The sequence below is a fragment of the Neopsephotus bourkii genome, unplaced genomic scaffold (genome assembly GCF_033783945.1).
Source record: "Neopsephotus bourkii isolate Nb327-2 ecotype Australia unplaced genomic scaffold, CSIRO-AGI_Nbou_v1 NB_1232, whole genome shotgun sequence".
Classification (NCBI taxonomy): Eukaryota; Metazoa; Chordata; class Aves; order Psittaciformes; family Psittacidae; genus Neopsephotus; species Neopsephotus bourkii.
In genome coordinates this window covers 129274-156102 of record NW_026901717.1, presented here as the reverse complement: position 1 = coordinate 156102, position 26829 = coordinate 129274, and the positions used below count along the sequence as shown (strand labels likewise).

The window sequence follows — 26829 nt, the reverse complement described above, 5'->3', positions numbered from 1 at the left end:
CCATTCCAGTGCCTTACCACCTTCACAGTAAAGAACTTCTTCCTTATATCCAATCTAACCTTCCCCTGTTTAAGTTTTAACCCATTACCCCTTGTCCTATCACTACAGTCCCTAATGAAGAATCCATCCTCAGCATTCCTATAGCCCCCCTTCAGATACTGGATGGCTGCTATGAGGTCTCCACGCAGCCTTCTCTTCTCCAGGCTGAAGAGCCCCAAATTTCTCAGCCTATCTTCATACGGGAGGTGCTCCATTCCCCTGATCATTCTCGTGGCCCTCCTCTGGACTTGTTCCAACAGTTCCATGTCCTTTTTATGTTGAGGACACCAGAACTGCACACAATCCTCCAAGGGAGGTCTCACAAGAGCAGAGTAAAGGGACAGGATCACCTCCTTCGACCTGCTGGTCATGCTCTTTTTGCTGTAGCCCAGGGTACGGTTGGCTTTCTCTGCTGTGAGTGCACACTGAAGCCGGCTCGTGTTCAGTTTCTCATTGTCCAACACCCCCAAGTCCTTCTCCACAGGGCTGCTCTGAATCTCTTCTCTGCCCAGCCTGTAGCTGTGCCTGGGATTGTTCCAAACCAGGTGTAGGACCTTGCACTTGGCATGGTTAAACTTCATGAGGTTGGCAAGATAGTCATGGTCAACAGCTTGATGTCCAGGTGGAGATCAGTGATGAGTGATGTTCTTCAGAGGTCAGTGTTGGACCAGCACTGTTCAACACCTTTGTCAGCAACATGGAGAGTGGAATTGAGCTCAGCCTCAGCAAGTTTACCAGTGACATCAAGGTATGTGGTGCAGTTGACATGCTGGAAAGAAACAATGGATCCAGAGGGACTCAACAGGCTGGAGAGGTGGGACCATGGGAACCTCATGAAGTTCAACCAGGCTAAGTGCAAGGTCCTGAATATGGGTCAGGGCAATCCCAAGTACAAATACAGGCTGAGTAGAGAATGGATCGAGAGCAGTCACTAGGAGAAGAACTTGGGGGACTTGGCTGATAATAAGCTCAACATGACTCTGCCTAATGTGTGCGCACAGCCCAGAAAGCCAGCCATATTCTGAGCTGTATCAAAAGGAGTATGGCCAGCAGGTTGACGGAGGGGATTCTTGCTGTCTAGTCTGTTTTCATGAGATTGTGCCTGCAGTACTGCATACAGCTCTGGGGCAACAACACAAGAGGGACATTGAAGAGCTGCTGGAGTGAGTCCAGAGGAGGCCACAGAGATGCTGCGAGGGCTGGAGCAGCTCTGCTCTGGAGACTGGTTGAGAGAGCTGGGCTGGTTCAGCCTGGAGAAGAGAAGGCTCCTTAAGGGGAGACCTTAGAGCAGCTGCCAGTGCCTAAAGGAGCTACAAGAAGCCTGGAGAGGAGCTTTGGACAAGGGCCTGTTAGGGACAGAACAAGGGGGAACGGCTTTAACTTGACCGAAGGGAGGCTGAGATGAGATCTCAAGCAGTTCTTCCCTGTGAGTGTGGTGAGGCCCTGGCACAGGTTACCAGAGAAGCTGTGGCTGCCACATCCCTGGCAGTTTTCAAGGCCAGGTTGGATGAGGCTTGGAGCAGCCTGATCCAGTGGAAGATGTCCCTGCTCACAGCAACGGTTTGCAACTGGATGATCTTTAAGGTCTTTTCCAACCCAAAGCAGTCTGTGATTCTATGATCTTGGAATCATAAATAATTATGATTGGAAGGTACATGCCTGAACCTCTTTTGCTACTGATGCTACACAGGCACTGGAATCAACTTTATTTAGAAGATTTGCTAATCATCATAGCTGTGCTGAAAACAACATATAGAATCATAGAATCATAGAATAGTTAGGGTTGGAAAGGACCTCAAGATCATTTAGTTCCAACCCCCCTGCCATGGGCAGGGACACCTTGCTCTAAACCATATTACCCAAGGCCTCGTCCAACCTGGCCTTGAACACTGCCAGGGATGGAGTATTCACAACCTCCTTGGGCAACCTATTCCAGTGCCTCACCACCCTAACAGGAAAAAATTTCCTCCTTATATCCAATCTAAACTTCCCCTGTTTAAGTTTTAACCCCTTTTTACCCCTTGTCCTATTACTACAGTCCCTAATGAAGAGTCCCTCCCCAGCATCCCTATAGGACCCCTTCAGATACTGGAAGGCTGCTATGAGGTCTCCACGTAGCCTTCTCTTCTCCAGGCTGAACAGCCCCAACTTTCTCAGCTGATCTTCATATGGGAGGTGCTTCAGTCCCCTGATCATTCTCGTGGCCCTCCTCTGGACTTGTTCCAACAGTTCCATGTCCTTTTTATGTTGAGGACACCAGAACTGCACACAATACTCCAAGTGAGGTCTCATGAGAGCAGAATAAAGGGGCAGGATCACCTCCTTCGACATGCTGGTCACGCTCCTTTTGATGCAGCCCAGGATACAGTTGTCTTTCTGGGCTGCAAGCACACACTGAAGCCGGCTCATGTTCATTTTCTCATCGACCAACACCAACAAGTCCTTCTCCACATGTCTGCTCTGAATCTCTTCTCTGCCCAGCCTGTAGCTGTGTCTGGGATTGCTCCTATCTAGGTGTAGGACCTTGCACTTGGCATGGTTAAACTTCAGAAGGTTGGCATCAGCCCATCTCACAAGCATGTTGAGGTCCTTCTAGATGGCGTTCCTTCCCTCCAGCGTATCAACTGAACCACACAGCTTGGTGTCATTGGCAAAGTTGCTGAGGGCACATTCAATCGCAGTGCCCACCTTGCCAACATGCAGCACAGAAGCTGGTTATAACTCTTATGCTTTCATTTTTGCCCCAAAACAGTTAGAAACAATCCTGATTCAGATTAATTCATTTTAATTTGAGTTTAGGAAAGTATAAAGTTAAGGCAGGACTTCAAGAACTCAAAGACATTTTTTAGTTGAAATTCTATGGTGTAACATAAATGGATTAGAGCATACACTGACAGGCCAGGAGCAGTACACAATAAAAGATCAAAGAAGCTATGAGAAATAAATATAGCCAGAGATCTCTAGAAGAGATATCATATTATTAAATCAATTACTAGTGTGGGTGGTACATGTGTAGTCAGTACGATGTGCTAAAGACAGGGGACAGCCAGGTTAGATATTAAATTTCCTTGTTCCTTCATTTCTCTTTTCTCCACTTCATTAGTCCCCATGTCAATGGAGGGCTGTTTCTGACTATACATTTCATTGTAATTTTATCCAGCTAATGGAGGTTCTCAAATTATTCTAGGATGCTGCAGCATAATTCAATGGATTATGATTTCAAATAAAATTTACAGATTTATTACTCTATTTTCTTTTTCGTATTTTCACCTCATTATCCAAATTGACTATCTACAGTGATTGTGTTTAAAGATTTAAAATTAACACCAGTTACTGTGTCTGAAATACTGAGCTCATACATCAGGATAAATATTTTAATGTTGAAACAGTAATTTTTTTTTATTCATGATACTGTTAAAAGCTCTCAAATATTTATAGATTTATATTAGATCTGCTCATTGTTAGCACACCCAATACTCAAAACTTAACCTTTTTCTGGTGAATCAGATTCTCTCTTCTTTTGTGGTATTTTTGTTTCTAAATTCTATTTCAAGGTCTTTTTTTCACAAGAAATAAAAATGAGGCTTTAACAGACTGATGTATGTCATGAAAATGATGGACCAATTTGAGGGATTCAGTAATAGCAAATTAATAGGACTGAATGATCTCCCTCCAGAATTCTCAGGCTAGAAAATTATTAAGTACAGTATGTATAGATGGGAATATACATTGTCTTTTAAAGATAGTAATAATAATATTTAACACCCTATCCCTCTTCTTAGTGATTGAAGGGCACTAATACTGTTGACTTCATGGTTTTGGGTTTCTTTAAAAAAATGGTGTGAAAATCCAGATTCATTTTGGTGCTGGGAAAAATATTGAGCTCTTCCAAAGAATATGATAATGCAGGACTCAGAGGACAATAGCCTGAATTGGCTGAACCAACACTTCTCCTACAAAAAAGAGCTGAATTAGAGCAAAACAGGTAAAAATGAGCAAGAAATAAAAAACCTCCAAATCCTGGACTTTCCAAAATCTTATGATAATGATAATTTAGAAGAGTGTTTAAGGAAATTGTTATGTAGGAAGGAGTGGACTCCTACGTTGGACTAATCCAGGTGTTTTATTATTTGTAGTGCATGAATTGTTTTCTCCCAGCATGATGCTGAATTAAAATTGTCCTAGCAGATGGTTAGGATGGATAATCACTTCTATTGTGTTACTCTGGACGTGGCCATACATCTGACTGGGGAAATAGAAGGTAAGAGCTAGCTTCTATCAGTAAGTTAAGGGACTGTAAAACTAATTCGGCTAGTGGAAAACTGTTGGGGCAACCAAGACGACTGTTGTGCTCTGACTGTCTCTGCCAGCACCTTGCAGGGTCCCACACTGCACATCAACCTGCCTGTCTGTCCATACCCAGGCTGGGGCTGGGTCTGCTCCTGAAACTGATCTTGACTGTCCGGATTTGTCCTGTGGGAGAAGACTACTGAGCCTACAAGTATATCAGTAGTGCCAGCGGATACCCATGCAAGACCTGCTTGTGGGGATGAGTGAGCTAGCTGGTGCTCAAACAATCCCATATTTGAAAGAATAGCAGTAATTCAATTGCAACTAAATAAGCTTTTTTTGGTGGTCTAAACCTGTAAATAATTCAGACATCAGTGACATATTGTCATGCTAACCACACCTTGTTGGGTATAGTAGCACATTCAGGTTTGTTCACCCCACTTTGGGAAGGACACTTTTGTCCTTGGGTGACACACCGTGGACACAGGTTTTACTTAACGTCAGATAGCGGTGTGCAAGCAGTTAGACCTCAGTCTGAGAGTGACTTACCTTGAATTCACCCAAAGTTTGTAAAACAGAATACCAGTTGAGTGGAGAATGAGAAAGGCCATCTTCTCTGCTGTATGCAGACCCACAGAACAAAAATAAAAGAGCTCATGGATGGATGGAAATCAAGATTAATTACTCTACCTAGCATGAATTCAAACTGGAATCCAGTGCCATTCAGTCAAATATTTTGACTGGATTTTTTAAGTGATGGATTAGTTAAAAGCTATTATTCACTGTAACTACACATAGAAACAGGTAAATATTGTGACTATTTAAACTGAATGCTCCTTCCTGGCTTCGAAATTGTACAACTGAGGGTAAAGTTTGGCTATCTAAAAGTAATCAAATATAATGCTTCATGCTGTACAGTAACCTTCTTGCCTGAAGGGGTCAGGAACGAAATATTTCCCCACACTAATGAGTAAACTCAGTTTTATTTTTCAGCAGTTGACATGTTATTGAGCTACTTGCTTATTAATGCTGGTGACACAATGTGCCACTGCCTAATTCTCTGTGGCAGAGGTGTTGCTACTCCAGTTAGGAGAATATGATTAACATCCCAGTAAGTAGGGAATAGTTGGTCCCTTTGCATCTCAAGGCACTGCTCAACTGTTCCTCTGTGGTCCTCCAACTTTCAGTCAGCTTTTCATTTCCTTACACTTTCAGTCAACCCAATGCAATTATTAAGGTACCCTGCAATTCTTTGTGCCAGGATTTACCCATCAAACCACATCAGGTATGAAAATGACGCAGGGCACTGGGTAATGACAGATCTCGTGCACCTGTAGATACAAAACTCATTGAGTACACCTCTGTCTAATGAGAAAGCACAAGTGCTCTGACAAGAAAAAACAACAAATAAAGAAAAAAGTCTCTATCCTGTCAAATACTATGTGCATATCAAGAATCCGGAATACAAAGCAGACTTAACAGCAATCACATTTAGAGTAGAATTCACTTGAATGCAACACCTTCTCCTTCTAAGGTTTTGAGTGTGGTATCTTAAAGAATATCACACAAATTACTCATCGCAGGAACAAAGGCTCTTTTTTGAAAGCTGTCAGGTTGCTGACAGTTATGATGAGCATTTACTTCAGGCTTGTAAAACATTAATCAAACTTGTTCCTATAGCTTTAGTCCAAGGAGGGTTACTGTTTCTTTTAGATAAATATTTAACATAAGTGAAGAGCTCTGAATATGTATACACCTTGAATGTGAACCACTGTCTATGCCATTCATTTATTTGTAATGAATAAATACTAGTCTATGCCAGGCTTAAGGAAGATTGAAGCAGTATATGGAAATCTGTTTATGACAAGACTATTTGCCAAAGACCTATGCACCATTCATTGAACCTTGAAAAACATTTGAAAATATGGGTTGCATTTGCAAACTTCAATGTATGACATGGAGAGCTGGCAAGCTGCCTGGTTTCTACTTAAAGGATTGTCATTCTGGGAAAAATAAATTTCTCTAACTAGACAAAAGTCAATGTTTTCATGTTTTACTGCAATCAAACTGATATGGCTGACAATTTAATGTCTCAACACTTAAAATATCTGTGGATAATCAGTTACCTCAATCAATCATAACTACAAGATTTTTCTATTTTCAAAGCTTGTATACACATGACTGAGATATTTAATAATTTAGAAAAACCTCCCCATCTTTAATCCTTCATGATTTCTCTTGAGCTGTGAAGTTCTTTTTTTTTTTTTTTTCCCAAATGCATGATTTTATAATTGCTGTGGGGAAAAAAATTCCAACCCTGCACTGTAATTATATTTTGAAACCTTTGTGTTAATGTCCTGTTTTATTTAATTTTATGTATATTTTATAGTCTGCTTGCCTGTCAAAAAGATGTGGAAATGTGCTGGCATTACAGCTGAAGACATCCTTATGAGTGAGAAAATGCTCAAGGCTTTTTCAAAGTGGGTGCTGAAACACACGTTTCTCTTCTTTGACTCCAGGGGATGCTAACAGCTGGCCCACAAGACAGGTATTTCAGGGTCAAAGGCTAGCAGAGCTGTGCACATTCAGGATTTGGCTGCCAGTAAAGGAGATGGGTATTTTCTCAAAACTAATAAAAATAGCAACAATGATGAGAAGAAGGAGCTGACAACAAAAATGAAAAGGAACCTGCAAGAAGTGAATTCTGGGTAGCACAACACTTGCAGAGCTGATTTTAATATCTGACAGGCTGAGTTCACTAATCTTTGCTATTCATACTGACGTGAAACTTCATACTGTTTTAGAAATTTGTATTTATTAAGACATGCAGCAGTGTTCGTACAACATGGGAACAAGTTTGCTAGCATTTGCCATTCTTCCTCTGTGATAAAAATTGTTATGAACTTTTTTAAATGCCTAACAGATAATTACTCTCAACACCCAATAATGAAAGCTACATCTTTAGAGCTTCCTTTATCTTTAAAAAAATAACAAAAAAAACCAAGCCCAAAACTGGCTAACAAGACAAAACATTTCCCCCCTCATTTTCCTCCCTCTCTTTTGTTTCTTTGATTACTTGGAGCCTTGTAATCAAACTAAGCTTAGTTTTGGGACCCTTGGGGCAGTATCTCTTAACTCCCTGTCAGACTGAGTTGCAAAACAATCAATCTTGCTCTTGCACTGGCTTGGTGGATGAGTCACGACACGAGGAGTGCAATGCTTTGCTCTTGCTGTGAAGCTTCGATGACAAAAGTTTTTATCAGAAGCTGACTGTATTTAGGATTATGAATATGCAATGACTCTCATTAGTATTGAAGCACAGGAGCACGGGCTGACATCCCCCGCCACTTTTAGCTGCTGCAGAGTTGTCTAATGAATTGTCTTGCTCTTTCACTCGAACAGACTTTGCTGTTATGGTTCCCTGCTCTAAGGGGAGTTGCCTGGTTTGAGAATACTATTGACGGCAGAAATTAATTGCCAAGAACTGCTCTTGATTTTGTTAAACAGTGTTGAAGTGGTGTTTAAATTGTCAAAACAGAAAACCATTAAACTCTACAGGAGACAAAGTCATCACAGGTGAGAGGACAAGCATACAGGTGTGGTGCAGGTATGCATATGGTCTTGTAATCATACCTATAGGAATAAACATATCCATGTCTAGCATTGATGAGTCTCAGAAACCTGATGTCCTGCTGATTTATCTATTATTCTTCCAACTAGAGCAAATGGGGATAATGGAAAATTCTCCAAATGGGCAGGACTCTAACACATTGCTATTGGATCAACCCAGTAATACCCTTTCTTTTCCCTTTGAGACCTTGCCGAACACTTTTAAGCTCACACATCTGTAATATTTATGAATAAGTTACTGATAAGGATGTTTCCAACAAATGATTAAGATATCTGGCTTGATTTGTCATCTTTGAGATGTATAAACTTTCAGGAACAAATGGAAATGACCTTTTTTTTTTTTCCCAAATGGTTCAATTAAGTACTTTTTCCCTGATCCATCTGAAATTTCTTCTGACATAAGAGGAGCTTTTGTGGCTCTCTGCAGAGTGTGAAGGATAGAGTGAATTGAAATGGATAATTTATTCTAAGAAGCGTAAGTAGTATTCTGAAAGGTGTATGTGTACTGCAAATAATAAAAGATATGAGGTTCATCCAAGAAGATGTCAGGCCTGCATGGCTTTTTATCCATTTAATCAGTAATGGAAATGGTCCCAGTGCAAGGAAGGAAGATCTGTTTAATTTTTATTGTGATTTTTGGCACTGTTGCTCTAACATGAGCTTGGCTTACCTCTTGACCCAACCCCAGGAGTGTCTGTTCTCATCAGCTGGAGAAAAAATAAAGAACATCTACATGTTGGGAGTATCAAATACAAGAGCAGTTTAAAATTAATGCAGTTCTGACAAAAGTGGCTCAAGTATCATACATCAAACACTTGTTACCTCTCTTTGCCTTAGTGATTGCACGTGACTAAGAAAGAGTGAGTGATAAAATCTGAAGAAAGATGAAACCAATCTGGGGCTTTTTAAAGATCATCAATCATTCCATGCAGCCATGGTATTATTAGTTCCAGTAAGCCTTGTTCTCCCATTTTATGGACATCATAAACCCCCCACCCCTAGACCAATGTTACCATGGGAAATCATTTTTATGGGCAGCATCTTAGTGTGGGCCAATCAGATCTAATCACATAACAAGCTACTGAATTATTCAACATTCTCCCTAATTTTGCATTCTTCCTGCACTTTGCTGTCACTGCAGGGTTTTAAAAGTATGTGTTTTTACAATATTTATTAAGAATATAATAATAAGCAGGAATTTTGCTTTCTCTACGTCTTCCAATAAGCGTTTGTTCCCTTGGATTGTTGCAGTGTATACATTACTATATAAAGAATATATTAAAAAAAAAATAAATAGAAACCCACAGTGTGGCATTAGGCTTTAAACTCTTTCAGCTTTTAAGAGACCGAATGTAAAGACAACAATAGTGAAACAATTGTGTTCAAACATAAAATATTCAGATTTACTGAGCAAACTGTAACCAGCATGTCTCTTAGCTGTTGCTATGAATACAGGGGCTTACATTGTATATGAAAATATTTCAGTTTTAATTGCAAATCTGTGCAGAGATGATTTGGGGTCTGTAATTAGCACATAAATTCCAGACTTTGTGACTGCTGTGAAAACACAGATTATTTATGGAATTATTATCTAAATATAATTCAGTGTTTTTTGCTTTCAACAACTACTGTAAAAGTCTGATTTAATAAAATGTGAAATATTTCCCATCTCTTGCACTTCTGTTTATGTTATGAAGCCTTGATTCCTCTGCACTGCCTTTTCCCACTTGACCTGCAGTGGACTTTGCTTTCAGTGGCTCCATACTTCACTCACACCTCAGGGAGGTTTCTTCACAACCATAAAGTGCCAGGCACTTAATTTGTTTAAAATGAAAACTTAGATTATGCAAATAGATCTGAACTGCAAAGAACAGTGAGTTTATGTGACCTCCATCCTCATGCTTTTCATCCAGCCTAGAAGTGGGAATAGATAGGGGCCCTATTTAAGCTGGATTTAAGCTACCATATGCAGATTTCCAGTTATCTGGGCAGGGTTACTGGAAGGACAAAGTGTCTCTTGTTCCCACACACTTCTTGTAAATTGCAGGCTCAGCCACTTCTAGCTCCCATCAGTGTAGGGTACAACCAGGAAGAAATTTGCCTTGTTCCTCACCAGAAATCCCATACATTTTCAAAGCTGCTTACTTGCACAACCTGGTTTACAGCAATATTTTGAGACCCTCTTCCATTCCAGAGTTTAAAAGGGTATTTTCAGATTATATAGAACTGAGCCTTTCCCTTGCAGCTTCATGGTTGCCTTAAGGTTAAGGGCTGGAGCTGGTGGTGATGGGGCTGGGCACCAGCTACACACTAATACTGCAATGGCAGGTTAAATAATGAAACAGAGCTTGCAGTAAAACCAACAAAAATCTGTAATACGGACTTAATTTACATCAGAATGTGACATGCCAGAAACTTTCTGCTTTCTTCCTTTTTTTCCCATCCTCATGGGCTACTCTCTGTATAGTTTTGCTGTCTTTGAAGGAAAATTCTTTCCATCTCTCCTTCTGCATCCCAGCTGTGAGACACCTACTGCTGCCTTGCTGTCCTCGGCTGCTTGGCAGCTCTGTGCAATCGCAACCTCAACAGCCACTGTAGTAATAATTGCAATAATCAGTAGCAGAGTTTCCTTGCCTTTCCCAGGGCTGCCTCCCCTTGCACTAAAAGCTTGCCTGCAAAAGCATCCCCATGGATGCTTCCATGGGGTGGGCCGGGCACTGTTTCATTGCCAGAAATGTGCAATTTTTTTTGCTCATGATGTTACTAGGATTTGGTAATGACACCTCCCTGCATGTCTGACCAGTTGCCTGTGATAGAGCCAGGCAGGATCTGTGCTCAGTGTACCTTGTATCCTGGCGTACATTCTGATTTGAACAGTGATATCAATATCATGGCGCACATGCTTGGGGAAGGGTGTTACGAAGAGTAATTGAGAGATTCAGCCTGAATTCACTGAAAGCTGTAATTTAAAGTTCCAGTACTACTATTACCATTAAAATGTAAAGTGACAGAGGCCCAATTATGAACGGTTATTTTCTTAAATAAAATTGCTTTTTTCTCTTATCCTCTGAGAAGCACTCATTTCTGCCTAGCTGTTGCTGTCACCAGGACCTGTCTTTGTGGCTTCTGCTGTCAGTGAGATGCTAATCCTCCCGCCCCTGACGAGGAACAGATCTACAGGGCAGTGAGGCTTGGAGCTGTGCAGGGGATGTCAGAGCAGGCAGCTTTGCAAGGAGGTCTGCAGCCTGCTTTCCTGGCAAAATTAGGTACAACTTCTCTATCTGAAGAAGACCCCAGCCCTGCCCTTGTAAACTGTGAATGGTATCTATGGGCAGAGGAGATACTGAGTATGCTTTTAGCAGGGAAAATATGTGGGTAGTACTGGAGGTCTTTTCTAACATACAGGTGGGTTAGTAATTGCTATCATTGCTTCCTGTATAATTTTAATGCAAAATATGCTTGTTGCTTACATGACAAATGTTAGCATGCATTACAGATTATTAGACTGTCTACTCAAAGAATAATGAAAATTCTCCTGGATATCCATTTAGCTGGTGCTACACCTAGACTTACTTCAGATGAATAGGTTATACTGTTTTTAAAGCAGTAGTGGGACATATGGCATGAAAGCTAGGAACCAAGTTCTTTAAGTGGTATCTTGGTATTGGTGTATTTTCTTAATACATGGCATGAGGAATCACAGAACATAGAGATGCCACAAGGACTTGACCTTTCATATGAGAAGGAAGGTACTGCTTTCTGGGAACACAGAGAGTTTTAATGTAGATTGTCTTTGAAAAGTGGCAGAGTTCAATTGCTTTTCACATGCAGACTTCTGAAAGTGAGAGGAGCATTTGGCTCACAAGTAGCAGAATTATAGTCTAAGAGGTAGAGCTGTCCTAGAAATATCAGCCTGACCATCTGTACATCTGGTGGATGCACATACAAAATTCAGGTCAACCAGTTTGACTTTTTTTACTCTCTTGTCAATATAAATACATTTTAATTCCAGATGCAAAACAAGGAATCCAGTATTTTCAGGTGAGATCAGTCACACACAAATAACCTAGGCAGTCACTAATGAATACCCAGGAAGAAAGGGAAGCAGAAGACTTTTTGCAAATCTGACAGAATCAATTACTTCTCCTTACAAGTGGTATCTGCATACTAGGTTATTTTCCCAGCTGCCTGTCAAACAGCTGAACTCAAGACCATGACATACCATTCTCACCTTCAGTCATGCTGCTAAACAGAATAATATGATGTTTTCCACACATTGGTCATCATCAGCCTGAACAATTTTCATTTCTAATCCATTTAGCTAAAATGGACATTTGTCAGGAGAAAATACCTGAGAAATCCCTCAGATCATACTAGAGAGCATTCACAAGGAGGGGTATAATTTGGAAGCAGAAGGATTTTCTCTTCAAGGCATCTCTGGGAAGGCAGAAAATGACTGCAGGAGCAGAAGACAGGAACACATCCAACAGCTCACAGAATAAACTCTATTTGATAGTCAGGAGTATCTGTGTTACAGAAGAAAACCACAGAACAGAGCAGGAGACTATCTGGTGACCACAGACTCATAGAACCATAGAATGGCTTGGGTTGGAAGGTATGTTAAAGATCATTTGATTCCAAGCCCTCTGCCATGGAAAGGGACATCTTCCACTAGACTAAGCTGGCCCTGGCTACTCCCTATAACAGAAATTGAGACAATCAGTACAACAGGCTTTTAATTATGGACTGTAGATCATTGTCAATGGTTGCTTTCTGCAATACTGGCAAACTTAGTGTTGGTGGTTCATTCTTTAAGTATATGAAATTGAACACTGTCGCAACGAGGGCCAGTATCCCTCTGTGTTAGGTGCTGTAGAAGCACAGGACCAACACCTCTCTTCTCCATGTCTAGGAGCTTAAATTAATCTGAGACATATCACTGTCCTGTTAAGGCCATGCTGGCAGTGACATTGAACCCTACAGGTAAGAATACACCCCTTATGTCACTCTAGCAACATCCACACATCATGTATTTGGTTCTGAGCTTGACCTGGCCAGGGCTAGCTCCACACCTGAAGTAGGACTTCTGTGTGTAACATCACCAAAGCATCTTCTCCCAGCACCATACTTGCAGCTGGCTGAGTACTGCGGCCAGGTGGCCTAGATGATTCAACTAGAGCGTTCCTGGAAAATCCAGTAAAGACCAGTCCCAAAGAAGGCTAATTAGTGTTGGCCTAGTGAACGCTGGTGAAATCATTCAAGGGGGACACATGCTATATGAGGATAGCCGAAGCTGTGATCTGCTGCTGGATTGAAAAAAAATAATAAATGTTATGCTATGCATTGTAGATAATCCTTGCATGTTTTAATTTTTAATAAAAATGCTCCTTTGTAAGTATGAGGAGCAATACAAGTTTAATGTGGACTCAGAGGACCATGCAACACAAAGATAATTGACTCACTGCCATCACTTGCTAGATATCTTTTCTTTCTCTTTTCTTATGTCTTCATGCTTCCTAAGTTCTTAATGGAAACAGAACCTGCTAAAGAGCCAGAGTCTGACACAGAGCTTACTACCTACTAGTCAATATTGAAATTGGATTTGAATTACTGTGTAAGTAATTACCAATAAGAAAACTAGAGTAAAAGGGCCATGGAAAGATATAATGCACCTGCAGGTCATAGGCAATGGGAAGCAGAAATAATAATGTTTACAGAGGTCAAAAGTTTAAATTTTCAATTATCATTTTATCAGGGAATAGAGACTACTTTTTATGTGTATGGCTTCCTATGTAAAATTTGAGTTTGTTTTACATGGATGTTTGGTATCTTTCCACTAACCAGTGTCACAACTGAAAAGCCAAACAGATGAACAATATTTACAGTGAACCTTTGAACTGTTGGCCTGATATTATCACTCTTTTTAATCAGAAAGTAGTTCAGTGTTTAACTAACCTTACTTTCATCTTCTCTGTCTCTACTTGTGCTGCATTACCCCATCTGCAATAAACAATGAAGAAAGCTGTAACATCTGGAGTAGTGACTATAACCTGTCCTCCCCTTAATGACGAGTTTAAGCAGTTCGTCAAAACCCATCATCTGAACAGATAAGTTGAATTCAAAGACTGCCAAATTGGACATACTCTGAGCTGAAATAAAAGCAGAGAGGTGTCTGTGCTTATTAGGGACTTCCTAACAGAAGTCTTGGTGTCTTACTGTAAGGCATCTTTATGCGTCATCTGTGGTGTTTTATGGAAGCTGGAACTGTAAAAACAAGTGGGAAACAATATTTGCTTTATTCACAAGGCAAAACCTCATAACTGGGGAAAGAACATCACTACTTAAAAAAAAAACCACTAGAGCCCCCAATTTTAAGGAGCAGGTTAAGGGAGATGAAGTGACCAAATCCTCATCAAGAACTATTAACGGTGCTATGTATTGCACACAAAAGCTCCTGACCAGACTGATGTTTCTGTTAAAAAGTTCAGCAGTGTCAGCTGGGATGTAACCTGAAGTTCCCAGTTAGGTTTCAGAGTAGATAACATAATAGGCAGAGCCAGAGCTCCTCCTCTAAGAGCTTTTTGTTTCTTTTTCTTACCTGATTTCTTACTGCAAAGCAAACCAGAACAGACCTAATATTTTTTACATACTTTTTCAGAGAAAGGTGGCTTCACAGGTGTTTCTTGATCTTACAAACAGATCTGATTAAATGTAAATGAACAGTATAATTCAGTGACTTTTGGGTATAATTTCCTATCCATAACAGCATGAAACACAGAAGGATCTATTGAGTTGCAGTCTGGACATGGGGTTTTCACAGCTTTAATAACAACTTTTTGTTATTCTTGATGACCCTAACCATTCTATGATTCTGTGATGGATAATGTCATTTAGCTTTTTCCTGCCGTTCAGTATATTCACCTGAAAAAAAGTATACTAATACTTTTCCATTGCACAGTGAGGCAGAGTATACTGAGATCTTCACAGGAAAAGAGGTATGGAAAAGGAAAGCTGTAATTGGAGATGAGCTAGCAAGTAACAAGAGCTTACAGTACCACCACCTTAGGGTAATGTCATCACCTCACAGTATACTCTTTTCTGCTTTCCATTGACAGACCTTAGCTCAAACCTTATAAAGATATTACTTGCACAGAGGCAGAGGTGAACTGTCTCTGAGACAAAGGAAAATGTTTTCTTGTGGAGAAATCTCATTAACAGTCTAAACAAAGATGGAATCAGCACTTGGGGTAACTCCAAAACCACCTGCTCAAACTGGTGAGGAAGAGGGTTAGAGACAGATCCTGGTGGCAGGATTAATATTTCCCCTGGCTTGGTTCTTGTGATTTATGTTCACAGCTATTGAAAGCAGAAGAAAGAGAGGTTTCAAAGCTGTGTTTGTATTCCCCAGCAAAGTTGTTTTTTTCATTTTGTAGGAGATTTTTTGTTTCTCTTTTATCCATTACCAGACTGACAAAAATGAAAGACTTGTATTAATTCTTATTCCCTCTCTTGACATCACCACCAGATATAAATTTGCGAAAGCTGCTTGCAGCATTCAGTTCAATTAATATGCTGGTGCTGTCCCTTGACTGGAGAATGTGTGTAAATTTTTTTTTTTGCTACTCACTGGCCCTTCATCAAAGGAACTGGAGAGAAGAAAGGAAGAAGGAAAGGAAATTTTTAACCTGATCATCTGCATTCCTCTAATTGTGCAGAGTCTTTTCTGCCAGAAAATAGAAACCTAGGGTGCATGTGGGTTAACAACTTCAGGAACAGTAAAATTCATGTATATATGAAATAAACAAGTAGACACTACTCTGAGGTTTCGAGTTTATGTTGTATTTATCATATAATCATAGAATGGTTTGGGTTGGAAGACACTTTAAAGCTCTCACAGTTCCAGTCCTCTGTCATGGGCAGGGACATCTTTTACTAGGCCTGGCTGCTCCAAGACTTACCCGGCCTGGCTATGAACACTGCCAGGGATGGGCAGCCACAGCTTCTCTGAACAACCTGTGCCAGGGCCTCATCACCCTCATCAAGATGAACTTATGCTTTGTCTTGATCTTATTCCTACCTTCATTTTTTTATTTGTATAAGCATGTAACACATGAAGGGAATTCATGCAGCCAGCCTCCCAGTGCACTGTGTGTGGAAGAGAACAAAGGAGCTGTCATTAAAATACCTTTCATTTAACCATGTCTGCATTAGGAGTACCTTATTAGGCATGCTGATGACAATATTGTCGGAGCAAAAGGAGCTTAGAAGAACTGATTTCAATTTGGCCCCAGTTCCAGAAAATTAAGCATATATTTAGGACTGTCTTTGCTCAAGAAAATCCTCACTTAAATTTATTTGAGCAAGGATGTAAGACACCCTTTAAAATATAAGCATATGTTGTTCCTCATAAACAGACTTTGCATTTTGTAAAATTTAATTTGAATCAACAGTGAAAAAGAAGTGCACATTGATGTTAGCCTTAATATCATACCCTCCACTTCCCCAGTTATAAAAGGTAATTTCTACTGCTTTTGTAAAGACAGTTGGGCAGTATCTGCACTGATATTTTGCTTTATGATGAAGATGCTCTAATGAGGCTGAAATACATGAATTACAGTTCCTGACTACTGTCACTGTGGGGGTACAGCTCCCCATGCCAGCTCTACCCATGCATGGCTCTCACTGGAGGCAACAAGAAGCATCCCAGGCTCTCTGAGCAGAGGACAGGGAATGGGACCATTCTCACACAAAGTGGTTAAGGGGTCTGAAGCAGCATGAGCTTAACTTTCAGTGCAGAACTAGACATAATGTTTTGTAGGATCAGACCCAAGATCAGGAGACCTTGAGGTAGGTTAAATTGTCAGGTACAGAGAAACAATTAGTCCATGGATGTCCAGCTGACATCCATATGCATGTATATCTTCAGAAACACTGAGGACTGTAATCATACACAACAAAATGGATGCATAATGGGGGAAAGAAAACGAAAACTTTCCTTCATCTCTCACTTTCTCAACCCACCGCCCTGCATAACCTCTTGTAGCTCGAAGCAAGACAAGAAAGTCAGCATTTCGCACCCTCCAACAGCTTTGACATGACAGGTATGGTATTTTGTTACCCACAGAATTGCCAAGGAAATCCACCCTAGCAAAAGTGCAAAAGTTTTCAGTGTAAGGAGGTGGGGTGCAAAAACCGGCTTGTAGGCAAAGGTTGAAATGACTCAATCTGAAACAAAATGTAAAGCAATTACTGCTAGGAAAAAAAAGATCATGCTGACATTTAAAGGCTGCAGTGATAGTATCTGTCCCTCCCAGGCTGACATAAGCAGCCTTGATTTGATCCCCAAATGCTTTTTTTTATATATGTAGGATATCCTTTATTTGGAGGCGGAGCGCAGCGGGATGGATTGCCTTAACCTCAGTTGTTGATGCAGTGAAATAATTGCCACCTCAGAAAAGTAATTACATATGCCATTGTTTATACACATAATAGGCCTGGAAAAGCATGTTATGCAGATAGAAAAAAAAGAAAATCCTGCTTTTGCATCAGGGCAGAACACTATGTAAAGTGACAGATTGCCACAAATAACATTCAAACCCTTGCACATTAGTGGTTGATTTTTCTTCTGGGGAAGAGGGGGAAGGGATAAAGGCTATGGAATAGGGTGGAGAGAAAAAAAGAGGACAGTTTTGTTCAATGGCCATAGTAACGTATCCAGTAGTTTTTACTTTCCTGATTACTGCTAAATGAACCTGATCTTTAAAAAGTTGTTTTCAAAGTCAGTGCTTCAAAGACACATTTTCTGTTGCTGTCATCTTGTGCAAATACCATTTCTCCTAAAGTGGCCTTAATTTTAATTGCTTTGAAAGAAGACTAAATAATCTGGTAGAATACTGTATAGCATCATGCAACTCCTCTGTGTGCCATTAGTACCATGTAAAAGGTGAATTTATGTAACAAAAGGATGGCTAAAGTCTCTTTCCCCCCCTTCCATTATGAAATATCTAACATCAAAGAATAAATCAGCGTGGTGTGATGTCAACCACTTTAAAAAAAAAACACAATGCAGAATATGTATTTCTTCAAAATACCAAAAGTATCAGGGCTGAACAAAAGAAAAAAAAATACATATGTATTTCAATATTGAAAGGAGCATTGTTAGGTGCTGAAGCAATTCATAGCAGGGCTATTCTCTGCTGCAGTGTCCAGCAAATTGCATGACCTGCTTGTTAGGCTTGACAACAGTGTTTTACCTAACAAAGGCCTCAACAGCTCAGAGCAGGAGAGGAATGTCAAAATGAGCACATTTCACACACAGATGTGTGACCATAATAGTCTATAAGAAGATGCATGGGGTGGAGGGAAGGGGCTGGGGGCTGGGAAGGCTAACAGTTAGCAGTAGGGACATGGCCCTACTGACCACATTTAATCAACCCTTCTGTAAACAATTCAACATTTTCATTGTTCTCTAAAAACTAATAAAGAGAAACAAGCACTTTTCATTCATCTTGAAGTAATTTTCTGTCAGGTTTGAGCCCCTTGTGGCCTACAGCTTGTGCATTGCTAGCTGTGTGATACAACAACTATTTCAATTTATTTTACAAACTCTGGCCATTCACATGTCAGTTAGTGTTCACCAAGCCGGCATCTGAAATTGTGCAGTTAACGAGTTTTACAACATTTCTATCAAGAGAAACTGTTTAGCATAACTGACTCTTAAGGAGTTATTATACCTCTAAAAATCCATTTTAAGGGGCATTATTTAAATAAAATAGAAAAACGGTTCACTGCCTTTTAAAGGGCCTACAAAAAAAGTCCATCAGATCCAGTGCAGTAATCCTCAGCTTAAAGCACTCTTGAGAGCACTTCTGGGAATTATCAGCATAATGAAATGTTTTGTGAAATGTCCAGATAGATTCCTCCACTCAACAATTTTACTGCACCATATTTATTTTCCTCTTAGTTTTTAAAGAAGTGAATTACTTTTTTTGAGGGGATGACTCTACATTGTGCAGATAACTGAACACACTATTACCAAGTCTGTAGAATAAGTGAGGGGTTCAGTCTGTGTGCAGTATATATACATTTGCAGGGGAAGAAAAGAAAAAAAAGTCAAGCTCTTTATGCTATAATCAGCTCTAAAAGGGTTAAATCACAATGAGGCTTATGCAGATTTGCATTTCTCTTGTACTGCATTTTTCCCATACTCTTGAACAACTTTGTTATATAATAGCACCTGTAAAATGCTTTATTGAAATCAATTATTAAGTTAATTAAACAAACAAAAAAGCTGATAAAACTGGAATTTGGTTCAAAGAGCCCTGAAAAGCAGACATTTCTGAATTCTAACTTGAAGAGTACATATCTATCTATTAACTGCAGTGACCAATGATCTGAAACTGCTCATACTAAGAGTCCATAATGGTAGAAAAACTGCATCATATGAGTAAGCCAATCTCAACATATTAAACCACCTAATGGAGTAAACCCCACATCTTCCACGTAAATTAGTGAGTGTTTCCACCTAAAATGAACACTGGTAGGAGAAAATTATATTACAGTACAATTACAGATGCAGTAGGTACAATATCCAGCTGCACATACGCAGCATGCGCAAAAATAGTAGCAACATGTATACACTGACCAATCTGACATTATTTTTCACTATCACTTCTACTTTATTCCACTAAAAACCTCAGGAGAAAGTGCCAGCAAAAAAAAAGATTTGTCCCAGGTTATGAGAGATTTTTTGCACTAATTCTAAGACAGAGTGCTGTCAGTCCTGGAGATTGATGGACAGTCAGTAACTTTGATCCACAAGACACTTGGAGAGTAATTCATGGAGTGAATATCTTCCCAGAGCAAAGGTATAACCTTTCCTAAAGATGCAACCTTTCCACAATCACTGTAGGCAGTACTACAGCAGCAATGTCAGAGGAGCTGTCTCCCACGGTCTATCAAGGCAGAAGTGGGAGCAGGATGGTTTCCAAATTGGCAAATCTATGACCCATCAGCAGTATTAATTGAAATAGTGGACACCTGTTTAACAACTGGGCTATAACTCAGTTTTGCAAGATAAGAATTTTGGCACTACCTCTGTGCATATTAAGTTTTAAACACACAATCACTGGAAGAGCTGATTACTCCATGGTTAAAACGGTGGGCTTGTTTATGGCTGAAGGTTTTCCTGGAGTGGTGTCATGCTCCTTAGCACTTTCCTTCAAACCTTGGCATATCAAAACAAAAACAGGAGCAAAAGGAAAGGGTTTTCAAAAATATATTGTTTAAATATATGTTAGAATCAGTGGAGAACTTGACTACACTTAAATAACGCATGCCTGGTTGGACTGCTGAAAGGCAGTAAGGATGAAGCTATCAGATTTCTAGATACCAAAGATTTTGGACAGTGGAATTTAAAAACACCCACTCTACAGAAAAATGTACCCAACTCCAGAAAACAAAGGAAGAAGAGACAAGACCAGAAGTGAATGAATGCTTGTTTTGTACAAAACAATACAAGCAAAACAAATGAAGAAACAAAGGAGTGAGATGAACTTAAAGGCACTTTCCAACCTTATGCGTTCAGGATTACTTGAACTTAGCTTGCTCCATGTTCAACTAGTAGATGCTGTAACAGGAGCAGTAGAGGTCTGTTGGAAAGAAGTAAAAAAGGGTCATTAAAATACCCTACATGGTCCTTCCATGTTTATAGTGTAAGTCTCCTCCTCTTTATAAACCCCACTTCTTCCTACTTCTTGGCCTGAAGAGAGTTTTGATGGGAAACTCAGAGCTGTATATAAATCAAGGGCAGTGGCAGGAGCTGTGAAGTGAAAATGGATAGATAATCACAGATTTTAAGACCTCAAAGTGACCTGCTTTGCCGTGTGCTGGGGAGATACAAAAGATGCAAACACCTAAGTGGAAGGCAAACACAAGAATGAGCTTGACTATAGTCATGTATTTCAACACAGCTCATTACAGTCATGTATTTTCCATGAGTTTAAGTACCATGGCAGTGGAGTTTCTTTATCCCCTCATTATTTATATGTATTTGGCCAAAATGGAGGTATATATTTTTTAAGCATGCACAGAGGTGTCACTGATCTTCTGTTCTGCAGTAGAAGGTCTTTTCCTTTTGTGGAAACACCTATGTAAAACAGAAAAAATAAAAAGATGATGAGTTTTATGCACGACAGATTAATCTGTGACAAATGAAAACTCAGCAATTAATTTTTTTTGTGTGAATAAAACGTTGAAACTTTTTGATTTGTAATATGCAAGCCTGATTTATAGGAGACTGCAGGGCTTGAAAGGGGCTAAGCTGGGGTGCAGATGTGGTCTATGTCCTCCTGCATCCCTGTGGAGGGTAAAGTCTCTGCCAACGGGCCATGGGTGGGAAGCACCTTGTCTGAGTGTGTTTGTCCTTAGCTTGGTGTTGCCAGGAATAGGTTGTTGCTTGTTTATGACTTATTCCACTGAAAACTAGCTTGGCTATCCTTTATTCCACACTGAAATCTACAGTTTGGACATCTCAAAACTCTAAAATATGAGAGAATGTTATTATTTTAACCCTGTACTTATAGTTACAGACAGTATTTTGGTTCATATTCATCTACACTGCTGGTCTAGGTGTTTTCCATCCTTATTCCCTGAAAAACAGTTGCCTTATAAGTAGACAAGGAGTATGGTCTCAGTGTAAGTGCACTCTATCCCTTTGGGGGATTTATTGCTCTTGCTAAAACTTTCTCCCTACAGAAGGCTTGTGAATGCTTTGCAACACCAGGTCTGAACTAAAAGAATAATATTAATGGCATTTGAAGCAATTTACTATAAAAGTTTAGGTGGACTAGTGTGTCTTCAAATTATCATTTAAAGCCATTCAAAATAGTATGGAATAAACCAAAACCAAACATCCACAACATCAAAGCTGATCCTTCATGGTGAAGAAGATGTTTGTATTCATAACTTCTGTCACAGTATCACAGTATCACAGTATGTTAGAGATTGGAAGGGACCTCAAAAGATCATCTAGTCCAATCCCCCTGCCGGAGCAGGAACACCTAGATAAGGTTACACAGGAACGTGTCCAGGCGGGTTTTGAATGTCTCCAAAGAAGGAGATTCCACAACCTCCCTGGGCAGCCTGTTCCAGTGTTCCGTCACCCTCACTGAGAAGAAGTTTCTTCTCAGGTTTAAGTGGAACCTCTTGTGCTCCAATTTGTACCCATTACCCCTTGTCCTTTCATTGTTTGCCACTGAGAAGAGCCTGGCTCCATCCTCGTGACACTCCCCCTTTATATATTTAAATACACTAATAAGGTCACCCCTCAATCTCCTCTTCTCCAAACTATAGAGACCCATCTCCCTCAGTCTTTCCTCATAAGGGAGATGCTCCACTCCCTTAATCATCTTAGTTGCCCTGCACTGGACTCTCTCCAGCAGGTCCCTGTCCTTTTTAAACTGAGGGGCCCAGAACTGGACACAATATTCCAGATGAGGTCTCACCAGGGCAGAGTAGAGGGGAAGGAGGACCTCTCTCGACCTACTAACCACCCCCCTTCTAATACAACCCAGGATGCCATTGGCCTTCTTGGCCACAAGGGCACAGTGTCGGCTCATGGTCACCCTGTCGTCCACCAGGACCCCCAGGTCCCTCTCCCCTACACTGCTCTCTAACAGGTCGTTCCCCAGCCTATACTGGAACCTGGGGTTGTTCCTGCCCAGATGCAGGACTCTACACTTTCCCTTGTTATATTTCATCAAGTTATTCCCCGCCCAACTCTCCAGCCTGTCCAGGTCCCTCTGGATGGCAGCACAGCCTTCTGGCGTGTCGGCCACCCCTCCCAGCTTAGTGTCATCAGCAAACTTGCTGATAGTACACTCAATTCCCTCATCTAAATCGTTGATGAATATATTAAATAATACTGGTCCCAGTACCTACCCTTGAGGCACTCCACTAGATACAGGCCTCCAACTAGACTCCGCCCCCCAGACTACAACTCTCTGGCTTCTCTCCTTCAGCCAGTTCACAGTCCACCTCACTACCCTATCATCCAGACCACACTTCCTCAATTTAGCCGCGAGGATGCTGTGGGAGACCGTGTCAAACGCTTTGCTGAAGTCAAGGTAGACCACATCCACCGCTCTACCATCATCCATCCACCGCGTTATTTCCTCATAAAAGGCTACAAGATTGGTCAAGCACGACTTCCCCTTGGTGAAGCCATGTTGACTGCCCCTCATAACCCTCTTATCCTTGATATGCCTTAAGATGGTACCAAGGATAAGGTGTTCCATCACTTTCCCAGGAACGGAGGTGAGGCTAACCGGTCTATAGTTACCCGGTTGGTGGCAACCTAAATGCCATATTCTCTCATGTCGAGCAGAGCTGTGTATCAGGATGATGAGATTCAAGTCCATGTCAGTTTGGTACTACTAGCAAGAATAACAAAACTCTTTGTTATGAGATACTTGCGACCTTTGATAGTCAGGAATAAGCAAAACATGAAGAAAAAGAAAAGAAAAATTAAAAGAAAAAAACGTAAAACTTGTCTTTTATATATTGTCAAGCGGTCTTTCTTTGGCCTTTCGGGATGCGATGACACTGCTATTTGCCAGAACTCCAAAACTCCAGTCACACTTTTAAAACAAAGTTTCCTTTGCCTGTAAAGTTGAGACTGGTTGGTATGATCACCTCTGTGAGAGGTGGACATGGATTCTGCCTCTATCACTTCTACAGCTGCCTTTAAAGACAGACATAACAGTAAGAATTATTGTCTTTTTTCTACCCTGGCTCCCATGAAATGTAACTTTTTTGGTCATGGAAAACCTGTGCATGTGTCCTAATAATTTTTGAACCCGTTAGCTACTTGCATCTGGATTACCAGGGGTATGTAAAAGATTGTGAGCTTAGAAGAAAAGCGAGAAATTGTTTGTACTTGTATCTCATCGTGGTCAGATACGTCCAAATGGTGCATGTGGTGAGTTCTTTCCCATCTCATAATGTGCCCATTGACTTATTAATATCCAAATCAACTGCCATAAGTTTTTCCTTTTATTTCTGGATCACTGATTCTACTCCCAGTCCCTTCATCTTCTCTTCCTCTTTGAACCAAGTCAAGCATCACTTACAGCAAATGGACCAGTTTCAGCCTCATATTACCAGTTGCCATAAAAAAAATTAGGTTAGGCTTGAATTCACTCAAAACCACTTCATTTGCTACTTCATAGACATGGACATGTGCTTATTTTTAAGGGATGGTATAAAAGGATAAGTAGAAAACCATAATTCATTAACCAATTGCACCAAGTACCACTGACTAAAATAAATCCATGAACAAAACCTACCACAACAGGCTGTATCTTACAGAAGGAAGGGGTGAGCGAGCAGAAGAAAGAAGAGGAAGCACTGACATCTCGTGAACATGGAAGATGATTGGTTATGCTGGAATAGGGGAAAAGACCAACACCTCACTTGACAAAGTGTGGCAAGATACTTGTTGCAAGAAACCTTAGGGAATCTTTTCTGAAAGGCAATGGCACCTAGGACTAACACTCCTCCACCATCGACTGCTTATGTGTAATTTGACTGTGGTTTGGACGTTCCTAGGGCAGCCCTGGAGTGGGTCCATACCCACAAGAAGAGTCAAAAACTGAGTTGGTGTAAGAGCAAATTGGAGGTTTACAACTCACGTGATATAATAGATTGTTACCATCAAAGTGGTTTGGGACCTGTCTTTATATATGAGAAGCTTTTGGTAGAAAACTGACAAAGAGACTGGGCCACAAATCCTTGGGGTAGATTGAAGTCCTGTCCTTCTTTGTCATCTTGTCTGGAATCAGGACTGCTGACATTTCCTTCAGGGAGAACACCCTTTTTTTTTGGGCACTGCCATTTTCTGTGACTAAACCACTATTCCTGCTTTCACTGAGTGCAAGACTCACATTCTTTTATTTCTCTGTGGAGAATTTTCTTCATATGAATAACAATGGCATCATTGATACAGTGATTTTCTTGGGAAGGTCTTGCAAGTCAGACAGAAACTCCACCTAGCAACCGCTTAGGCAACAAATAGTATCTTTAATGTCCTGAAATTCCAGTATTTAATGTTTCAGGGGTAGATTTTATTTATCAATCTGTACTTCACCTACCTACCTCAGACGCTAGTGGCAGCTGTTCGTTCTGAGTGAAAGGCAAAAATAGAATTCTTGCTGTATTTTAGAGGTACTTCAAATAGATATTTCTGCACTGTGAAATACCCTCTGCCTTTAAAGTAAAAACCTTCTGAAATAGAAGAGAGTGTGGACACTTAATTAATATTTGGCAATATCATGTAGTCAGTCAAAGCCTATAATCATAGTCCATTGTGCCACAGTTCATGTGAGAAGCTACATTTTGTGGAACCCAAAGCTTGCAAGGCAGACATCCCTGTGCTCCTGCAGACTGTACAGTATGGAGCAGTGTAAAAGAAAGCTGCAAGGAGGTTTATCAATCACTGCCTGTTTTCAGTTGCCAAAGTTCACACTGTAATATGCGGATGAAGTAAGACAGGTATTTCAAGTGGTCTTATCACTGAGGCCAGCATACATTGACTTTAGTAGATCTAGTGCAGATTCCTCCTTCTTTGTCAGTGGGAATGTGATACAGAATAATTTACTAATCTCCTAATGATCTATGATCCTTAGTGCTCCAAGGAATGGGAGAGAAAGGGAAAGTAAAAAGATTTTCCTTAAAATGTTTCTGTGAATACTGCCTTCACTCTAAGAAGGTCTTGCAGTATTTCATGTGCTTTTTGCACTAATTCAGCTAGGGGTGAAACTTGTATTTCAAGATTCACCTGCAGCCTAGAAACATGGGAACTAAGTCTGTGTGTTAGATTAGTTCAGTGTGTTAGGTCAAATTCAGATTTCAGAATTTCTAGATGTGCGCTGGACACAGTACAAAAGAGTCAGGAAGAACCTAACCATCAAGAGAAATCAAATAGTGATTTGTTCTGTCAAAATAAAAGTAAGAACAGTGAAACCTGTAGTACTTTTTTGTTGTGTAATCACATTTGAAAGGCCATAGGAAAAAAACTGCCCATTCTAATATTAGTACATAGGACTTTGACATGGGACTCTCTAAAAGTATTTTCCCTACTCCCTTGAGTCTATTTTCCAACTGTACATCAAACTACTCACAGTGACAAGCTATTCTACAAATTTATCAAATCACATGGTTCTGTGATGCTGTAAGTAAAGTACTTGCTAATATAAGTTGTTCTAAATGAGCTCTCAAGTAGATTATACTGATTATACCGATGCTTTCCTCAAAGGTTATCATGCTGTCCATGTGTAAAATTTGAATCTATTTACTTAACTTTACATTTATTTCATTAAAATGATGCTAATGCTTCATGTGGACTTTTAAATGAATTTATACTGGTTTTATACTAATTTATGAACTTGGTTAATTACTGAATTTTGTTAGATTTTTAGCTAAATAATTGTGTTCTTAATAAGCTTATTAAAATGATAAACTAATTTTAAAATGGCAATTGCATGAGTGCACTTGCTATTTAATGTAAGACAAAGTCTAAGTTAGGATGCATCTAGAAAGTCAAGTGGTACCAACCAAATACATATCCATTACCAAACGATCCCTTTATATTTTTTTATCACAACTGGCTGTCTAATTATCTCTCTGTTAGACACTGTTATATTGCTTACCACAGAAAAGGCCCATTCTGGTGTAAAAGATGGTAGTGCAGTTTTCTCAAATTCCTGTGCAATAATTTCTACATAAACTCTGAAAATGTAACTGATAATATGTAAATGATTACTATACAAAGAAGTTAAATATTACAGCTAATTTTCCCAATGAAATCCAATC

At 40.1% G+C, this 26829-nt stretch overlaps 1 long non-coding RNA gene across 1 annotated transcript; it reads left to right on the top strand.

The window, feature by feature from the left end:
* Positions 1-5615: 5615 nt before the first annotated feature.
* On the top strand, positions 5616-9622 carry LOC133218179 (uncharacterized). The gene is made up of 2 exons (XR_009727074.1): positions 5616-7905; positions 8648-9622. It is a non-coding gene; the product is annotated as an uncharacterized LOC133218179 (long non-coding RNA).
* The last annotated feature ends 17207 nt before the right edge of the window (positions 9623-26829 follow it).